The sequence below is a fragment of the Aphelocoma coerulescens genome, chromosome 1A (genome assembly GCF_041296385.1).
Source record: "Aphelocoma coerulescens isolate FSJ_1873_10779 chromosome 1A, UR_Acoe_1.0, whole genome shotgun sequence".
In the NCBI taxonomy this organism is placed as follows: Eukaryota; Metazoa; Chordata; class Aves; order Passeriformes; family Corvidae; genus Aphelocoma; species Aphelocoma coerulescens.
In genome coordinates, this window is record NC_091014.1 from 32,506,331 (window position 1) to 32,514,548 (window position 8,218).

Below are 8,218 nucleotides of genomic sequence, written 5' to 3' on the forward strand. Positions count from 1 at the left end.
TGATAAAGGAAACAGAAAGGGCCCCTGTCACAGAAGATCTGGTTGTGAGGAGAGAATGTTTTTGTAAGCTAGTGAGAGCATATAGTTAAGGCAGCAAATCAGTCAGCAGATCCCAAAGTAAATAAGATTCATATTTCACATTTGTACTGACACCCATCCGCAGCTTCTTCCTTATCTTCCATTTCAGACCTACTCTCACCTCCCTCCATTCTCAAGATGACTATATCTTCATCAGATTTATTGACTGGAATTGTTCAACGAAGGAAGCTTATTTCATAGCACTGAAAGCAGCACAGATTACAATGTGAGAGTTCAGGGCTACTGAATGAAAACGTAAACTTCTAATTAGGTGAACACAAAAGTGAACTGACTGTTGTCTTCCATTCTCTCTGTGTTTGAATTAAAAAGTATAGTTTCACAAAAAAAAAAAAAAAAGCTTTTTTCTTTCTGCCTTAAAATAGTAGCTTTTTGTTGCTCAAAAGGTGGAGATCTTAGTCAACATCTGTTATATGAATACTTTTTAAGAGATTTTAATTTGCTTCCTTTGAAAAAAAAGTTCACATTAGAATGTAGGAAGATGCAAAGTAAACTTAGAGGCCATGACAGGTCTTATCACAATGGGTGTAAATTTTCCATGTTTTTTTTTTTTCTTCCAAGTTCCTTTCTTCATTTTTTTTTAAAATACACTTTTCTAACCACATAATATTGTTATTATTACATTCTTCTGTTTCTGCCCTCCTTTATTTTTTTCTAATTTAAACCTAAGAGATCAAGAGAGCATACATATATATACATACAAATACATATATACAGATGTATATAACAGTATTTTATTTATGAAACACATCAGAAAACAAAACACTTTTTTTCATCTGAAGCTATTCTGCACAAGATGCTCATTTTTTTTCATAAAAACACTGAAAAATTAACAATCTGAAAATACAGCATTGGATGTAAGAATAAACTTCTCACATTTAATGTTACTGGATGTCTATGCTTTCTCAATATATTATGTAGCCCCAGTTTAACTTCTGGCCCCAGAAATAGAGAACAAACTCAGGGCAGGTGCATCACAGCATGGGAAACACCTTTAAGTTTCTGAAAGTTCCAGACAGCTTTCAGATAGCACACAATCCTTGAGTAGGCTTCTGAGTTAAATACTTTTTTTTTTACTAGAGGCAACTACTGAAAAGGTGGAAAGAAAAATCAGAAGTTCAGTGTATAAAAAGAATGTAACTATCAGTAGTTAGAGGTTACATAGGTTTAGTGGACTGAATGGTACCAGCTGTCTATCTAGAACAAAATGACCAGAACAATACATGTATTGTATCAACATTTGATGTTCTTTTTAGTTCCCAGGTTGCCAAACCCATGAAAAAATTTTCTGCTTGGAAATTGGTCCCTAAATTGTCTCTTGGAGGAATCACACACTTTGCCTCCTGTGGCCTGCAAGATCTACTGCAGTCAGGTATGTCCTTAAAAAACTGATCCCAGAAGGGATCAGGAAGGCACACAGTTTTTTGCAGCACAGGGAATTATTTGTTTCCTTGCATAATAAACCATGCTGTCAGGATTTCTGCAGACATTCCAAGCAAAAAGGGTGAGATTTCACCCCTTAGCCTTCATATGAGGTTCTTCACTCAGCTGCTCTGTGTCAATTGATTCTGCACACAAAAGCTCACTAATCAAGTGATTAGAGGCATTTTGCTCTTCCAAGCACCATCTGTTTGTGCTTGACCAGATCCCAGAATCAGAAGCAGTTATGGTCATGCCATCTCATCGAAAAAAGTTGTCACAGTAAATTTGAAAGTCAAGTAGTAGAACGAGGCTGACAAGGTTTCTGGCAACAAATTGATTTCATGACCCTTGGGGAGAAACAGATTGAGACGTCAGCAGGATACAAGGGACCTCATGGGAAAAGCCATTGGAGTCTGTAGGAGGTATCTGCCACTCTGACTTATCTTGCAGCTCCTCATCATGTGTGAATGCTACAGATAATGATAATGGAAGTGAACTCATTTTTGGAATGGTTATCTTGATCACAGTTTGGACAATGTAAAACTTCATTTCACAATATTGTGAAATGCAAGGAAAAGTCACTTACATTTACTTCAGTGAAGGCTCGGAATATCCCAGCAGGCAAACTGGAAAAAGAAGAGGAGAAAAAAAATTTAAACGGATGGATTTGATTTAACCTTTAGCTCTGATTTTGCTGGAATAAAAGAAAACAACTTCTCTAATTTCATATGTAATTAAAAGTACACTGCTTTCTAACGTAACTATATTCTATTCCAAGTTCCAGCATGAACACCATCATGAAGATAGCCTGGGACAAAGCAAACAGCTCATTGGGAGACACTGAGGAAATAAAATGTCTGTCTCTTGCCCATGACATTTAACAGTGTTCCAAATCACTTCCTCAGAGCTTCTTAATTGGCTTAACCCTGAGTTGCCTTGCTCTCAGCAAACCTCATAACATTTTTTGGTCTACCTTGCCAGGCACTGAACACCATGCTTATGTCTCTTACAAGACATAATTTTTTTCCTCCTCCTTTTTCCCAGCTTACAACCAAAATGTAATGAAAATATCTAGATTCATTTATGCTTGCTTTTGTCACCTGCTGCTTGTGCCCACTCTCTCCCCCCAGTGTAACACACTGCTCAGACATAATTGGAGCCACAGGCTCTGTGAGTAAAATGATGAAGGTGAGCCCAGGGGATTCACAAGGCTGTTCTCTGAATGTGCTGCAAACCTAAAGCAAGTATCTCTGTTAGAAACCACATCAACTTTCTCTCTGTAATAGCTAATTGCATGTTATACTCTTTTAGATTGTAGCAAAAGTTTGAACTAGATCCTCAGAGGTTTTTTTCCCACCTCTATCATACATGTATTTTTTTCTTTTGGATAAATCACATTTTATTTTCTCCTGGCAGCTAATATAAAAAAAAAAAAAAGCACTGGAAAAAAACCTGCTGTTCCAAGAGAATATTGCATTGGAGGCAAACACATTGGAAGAAAGGGTTCAGTACAGCAGCTGGGATTTTCAGATCTGCCTAAGGGCTAATCCCTGAAAGTGACAGAGAAGCTTAGAAACAGATGTGGGTGGAGTTAAGGTTTGGAATTAAAACTCACATCCAAAATATCCCTAGCACAACCCCACCTCAAAGAAAGGTCCATACAACTCTTTCTCTAGGCACCTGCAGCTCTGTTTCTGAGCCAAATCCACTTGGTCTGTGCAGTGAGGAGGGCAGCTCCTCCTTGAGTCTCACTGTGAGCCCAAAACCACTGGAGAGGAGTCTGTTCTGACAGGGGCTTGCAGAGCAAGCTCAACACAAAGTAATAGGACGGATCCCTCACAAAATATGTCTGCAGTGGTTTTCTTTTTAAAACAGCTTCTGGGGCAGTAATTAAGCAGTAAAAGTACCAATGTGGTTAAGAATGGTTAGAAGAAATTGGGAGACTTCCGAGTTCTGTGGCAGTCCAACTTGTATCTAGCATGCTATAGCAGCCTCATCTGAGGAGGGCAATGTGCTCCCCACTGCCAGTAAGAGCTGTGCCTCCTCACAGACAAGGAAATAAAAGTTCTGGAATAGAATAAATAAGTAAACAGAAGAAGTGGAAACAGGTGATACCCTAACTTCTCCAGCTGAGCACATGGTTGGAAGGCATGGAGCTTGTCTTTGGTTCATCCTCTCCAGATTGCTTCTGCCTATTTAATGTAATGGTTTTTGTCTCACATGCTTATTATTACAATGCTAACAACTCTATACAGACCAATATCTTCTTTTAAAGTTGTGTTTTCCAAAACCCATTAAGCCAATTTCTGTTTACTGCACCAGGTCTAGTTAGCTAGTGGGGAATTTCCAGAGTAGGAAAAAGATGCATGAACCTTGTTGTGGAGGGAACTTCTCTTTGCAAGTTTCTGACTGTCTTCTACAAACTGTTTATCAAGAGGATGACTTTAGTTCCCCAACTAAATTTAAGAAGTTTCTGTAGTAATTTCAGTTTTCTGATTAGGAGCAGATTCTTGACTTACTAGGTTTACTGTTTGGTAGTATAATTCTGCTAGCATCTGGCAGAAAATAATAAAATAAAAGTAACAACAATAACTATAACAACAACAAAAGTAATAATAATGGTGAAAAAATCCGATTTATGCAGGAAAAAGAGCACCAAAGTCATTTAAGAAACCATCTATGTCTAAGAAACATCTGTTAAAACCACTTTTCAGTAGCAGCCCCAGAAAGAGGCACATGGATTATTATATAGTAGAATGTCTGACAACATCACCAAATGATACAAATGGTCACCATTCAGATATGAAGAGCTTTTAGAGAAACTCATTCAGTTTATGAGCATTCAGACAACACACAACTGCCCACACATACTTCCACATTTCAGTTATTAATCTTCAGACTGAAAGAAATGACCCAAAGAAATAGAGAATAATTTTTCCCCTCTCTTGGAATACAAAACTTAAGTAAGAGAGAAGTATAGCTTCAGATCACAGCAAGGGATCTCTACACTGTAACTAGGTTGTGTGGGAATAAATTATTTGAGTAAAAGAGGATCTGAACCACCGTGTTTGTAACCTGACCTGGGAACAACACAGAGGCAGCAGACAACTCAACCTCACTAATGAAAACAAGTGTTTTTAAGCATGAGAGATCAACAGATGCAGTGCTATGTCTCAACCTGTTGAGAAAATAGAGAACTGTCACTATTCCTGAGAAAAAAGGTTTCTTGATTCTTCAACAGTGCTATTTGTTATTTGAATACCAGGTCTGTAGGAATCCAGAGTGCCGAGAATATTTCTCTGCCTGTTTATAAGGGTTCTTACCCCCCTGAACAACACTGTTTTGGTTTCAAACCTTGGAAAAAATTACCTACAGTCAGATGACAACTAGAAAATACAGTGGTGTGAATTAGGTGATAGACTGCTATGTAAGATTGTCACAGGGTGAAAAATTTAGAGGTTTTAGGCTTCTCTTTGTAGTAAATAGATAAGAGTAAAAAATACCAAAATGGAGGATTGTTGTTGTTCTCTAAACCTTCTTCTACTACTCCATATTCTGCAGTAAAAGTAGTTTGGAATGATTGGATAGGAAATGCTGCAGTCCCTAGTCATATTACTGAATAATTGGTAGGAAAGTGAAAATAATGTACGTTTTTAGTAACTATTGGTTAAAATATCTTTAAAAGGCTGTGTAAATCTTGATAATTGCCCTCACTCCTACTTTTCCTCCTTCCATGCTGTACCTGGGTCACGCTAGTGGCTCAGTTTCTCTGATAAGACTTAATAAACAACTATCTGGAAGCATTGAAACTACAGAAGACATCTCGCTTTATCTTTTAAACTCCTTGCAAGGACTTTCAGCAAATTCTCTCCCACCAGGAGAGACTCAATTTATGGCACAATAAAGTGTCACAGGTCCTCCTGTTAGTTTGTGCTGAGTGTCCTTGTCCAGATGTTGGCAGCAGAGGAGCTGCACAGGAGGTCTGTGAGAGAAGAGACCAGGGGCTGTCCCATGGACAGAATCAGTTCCAGCTGAACCACTGCCTCTACTCAAGGCTGAGCTCATCAGCAGTGCTGATGCTGTGCCTGTGAAAGCATATTTAGGAAAGGGTAAAAGCTCTGCATGACAGCTGTGAGAGGACTGTTCCCCTACAGCCCATGGAGGATCACAATGGAGAAGATAATCACACTGCAGCCTGTGGAGGACCCTTCAAGGGAGCAGGGTCTGACAGATCCTGTTATGATTGTTGCCTCCCCTACTCATTGCTCCTGGTCAGGCATGACAATGTCTGCCAGGTTCTACTCCTGAAGATCTTCATATTTGTGTTTCCACGTAAAACTTTACATAATAATTACTTTAACATTCCTCTGTAGTGTGTTTTTTTTCTTCATATCCTGAATCATTCCAATTCAATGGATGATCTACTAATATTTTGACTACTTCACAATGAACTACAGAATGATAATTTGATTCTTAATTTCAATAGGCATCTGTGTAAGTATATTTTCTCTGAACTGTGAAAGACAATTCACCATAATCTTTCTTAATAATATTTTACATCAAGTATGCTGTTATTATCTCTCTCTGGATCAGTTCCATTTTGCTTGATGCAATTTTTCCTGTAGAGTTCTTCAGACTGCTTTATCTCACCCTATAACTAGGAAGATGTTATTTGCATGCCACTACCAACTTTTCCACACCAAACTGTTCCTTTAAAATTTCACATTAATTTATTTTTTAAAGTTGACCATTGTTAAAAAGGATGGTTGTTTAAGAATAAAAAGCTATTAGGAATTAGGAAAAAAAGCAAACCCCAAGATACCCACCTCTCTGCATGTTTTATTTCTTGCACAGGATTTGGGTACTGAGGGGAGAGCAGAAATATTTAGCTTCTATATGCAGTTTGTATTTCCTATATGGTGTAGAACAAAAATCTTGAATTCTGTGCTCAAATCATGTGGCTAGAAAATAGTGCTAAACTTAATGGAAACCTGAATAAGGACAGCAAATCATATTTATTATAGAGCATAAGTATTTCCTAGAGTTGCAAGAAAAGAGATTATTGGTTTTTGTTTGGTTTGTTGATTTTTTTTTTTCTGGTGATCTCTATCCTGTAAAATTCGATTTTTTTGAGAAGACTTCTTAGCTAACAGTTGGTTTTTTAATGTCAGGATGGGTGCAGTTGACACCAAACAAATGGAGAGACCTGCAAAGGTAGGTATGCTGTTTAGCACAGGTCCTTCTGACTTATTCCAGTGTAAGGTTGTCTTAGTAAATGTGAACTATCCTGTGCTCTGCATAACAGCAGCAAGGATTTCTCATTTTCTTCTCACATTCTAAAAAACCACCAAACCAAATCTTTGAAGTTTTTTTAGAGATTCTGAAACATATTTTTAAGGCACTTACCCATTGTTCAGAATAGGTTAATTCCAATCACCATCTGATTCAATGTCAGTGTCCCCAAATCAGTGTTCTCAAACATCTCAGGAAAATAAGTCAAATATTAAAATGTAATGTTAGCTTCACTGTAGCTTAGTAAGTGTGTATTTACAGAAAATGGAATTGTTTCAATAAAATATACAAACCCCTCCTCTTTTATATCTGGGGATGTGGAAAGCTATATTTCAAACTCCTGGAATGATGTGGGCACAGTGGGGCTCTTGAATTATAGCTGCATATATCCCTAGCATATGTCAAAACCACTTGGCTGTGGAGTAGCTGCATGGATGGTTTCATAATCTTGGCTTTCCATCCTGGTCTTGATACAGGACCACCCGGCCTGAGTGTTCAAATAGCTGTAGCAATCTCCTACCTGCAGTCATAAATGTCAATAAACCACATCCAGCCCATCAACAGCTGAATGACTTCTTGTTCTCATTGCATTCATAGCTGGATAGCTAAGAAGCTCAGCTAGGTAGATGTCACATTTTAGGTAAACATCTTTTATACATCAGTTTGAAGAAATTCAGTCATAATTCTCAAGACCTCCCAACAGTGGTAATATTAAAAGTTTAACACTTGTCTCTTAAACATTACCAGAGTCTTCAGAAAAGGATCTGAAAATTTTTGTGAACAGCTGTTGAGGCTAAGTCCACTGAAAATTCCTGAAAACAGAATCAGGAAAGAACACATGTTAAAATACAGAATAAACTAAAAATGCAAGCATATCCTTAGAAAAACAGGCTACAGAAAACAATTACCATGAAAATCCCTATATAACACAGGAAGAGATGAAGCATAGTTTGTTATTACTAAAGAGTAAAATATGTGTCATACAGTCAGTTAAAACTGTTAAAATAAAACTTCTAGAATCAAATAGTCTGAGTACCATACCATCCAAGACCACTTCTCATTAAAGCCTGTTAAATATTGGAAAGAACCAGAATGTGGGAATTGAAAACTTTTTACAGATGTACCCCTAAAAAGGAGGCAGATTATCAGTAAGACCTCAGCCACCTGTTACTAATTATTTTAGCTTCAGGTTCTTAAGTAAACACAGATGCAGCAAAACTAATCACTTGAGAAAAAGTAATGCTCAAGCAGAATGTGGAAAAAAACCCTTATCCATTACACTTCCCTTATAACATCCATCCTGAGAGATAATCGGTTTTGAACGGAACAATTAATGAGGTCTTTTCATACCAAGGGAAATTACACCATAATGAGGTTTAATGTGTTAGAAATGAGGTGGAATTTATTA

General features: G+C 37.5%; 1 long non-coding RNA gene across 2 annotated transcripts; it reads right to left on the reverse strand.

The window, feature by feature from the left end:
• Nucleotides 1-879: 879 nt before the first annotated feature.
• On the reverse strand, nt 880-7,897 carry LOC138104630 (uncharacterized). 2 transcript variants are annotated; one of them, XR_011148174.1, is made up of 5 exons: nt 7,852-7,897; nt 7,555-7,622; nt 6,925-7,000; nt 2,105-2,144; nt 880-1,988 (listed from the first exon to the last, which is right to left on the reverse strand). It is a non-coding gene; the product is annotated as an uncharacterized lncRNA (long non-coding RNA). The 2 variants fall into 2 exon arrangements; XR_011148175.1 differs by lacking the exon at nt 7,852-7,897 and adding an exon at nt 7,719-7,804.
• Between the last annotated feature and the right edge of the window lie 321 nt (nt 7,898-8,218).